The sequence below is a fragment of the Trachymyrmex cornetzi genome, unplaced genomic scaffold (assembly GCF_001594075.2).
Source record: "Trachymyrmex cornetzi isolate Tcor2-1 unplaced genomic scaffold, Tcor1.1 scaffold745, whole genome shotgun sequence".
In the NCBI taxonomy this organism is placed as follows: domain Eukaryota; kingdom Metazoa; phylum Arthropoda; class Insecta; order Hymenoptera; family Formicidae; genus Trachymyrmex; species Trachymyrmex cornetzi.
Genome location: NW_017300076.1, coordinates 43,128 through 43,977, shown reverse-complemented (window position 1 = coordinate 43,977; position 850 = coordinate 43,128).

The window sequence follows — 850 nt, the reverse complement described above, 5'->3', positions numbered from 1 at the left end:
ATATATATTATAATTTTTAAGAATTTTTAACAAATTTTATGTAGGCGATCAATGAACTCCCGTTTACTGGTAACGAGTACGATATTGACGCTGCGTTCGACGCGCATGCGTCAGAAAGGCGGCCCGACCTGCATCACTGCTCCAACCTACAATTCTATACTTCGATGTAACAAGGATGTAGTGATTCTCTGTGTCATAACTTTGAATGACGTTCCTTTTGCATTCTGACAAGTGAGGCACAACTGAAGTCGGCGGCCACATGTGTCGCGGTCACATGTGCAGCTACATGTAATCAGCTGCGATCACAATATGGCTGCTTCACTCAGGAGGGGATACCCCAATCGAATACATATCAGACTACCAATCAGAAACTCGGACATCAATGTCGCTTCTCTCTATATATAGGACTCTAGGCATTGCCGGCCTTTTTTTTGTTACCGTCGAAATCGGACGTACAGTGCATCCATTTTCAGTTTGGAAATTACTACATACATTTTCTGACACTATCGATAAAATCGTATCGTCGAAAGTAGATGTGATTCGTCTCTGTATTAAATCCTCAGGGACCGGCATGGCCTCTCTCAGATTTCTTTCTGGTATAAGAAAACACGACTGTCAATAAAACAATCACAAAGAGGGAAAGTCGCAATAGTAATCAAAAAATAAAAACGCAGAAAACAAAGAGTACACTATAGACAAGTTATAGTTTATAATTTGCATTCTAAAAATTAGCTGTTTAAGGCGATGCTAAAGCCTCCTGTTTTACCACATTTCTATTCGGTGAAAAATCTCTGTATTGGATGTACGGATTGCAAAAGTATTATTACTTAAATTAAAGTACGCACAAACA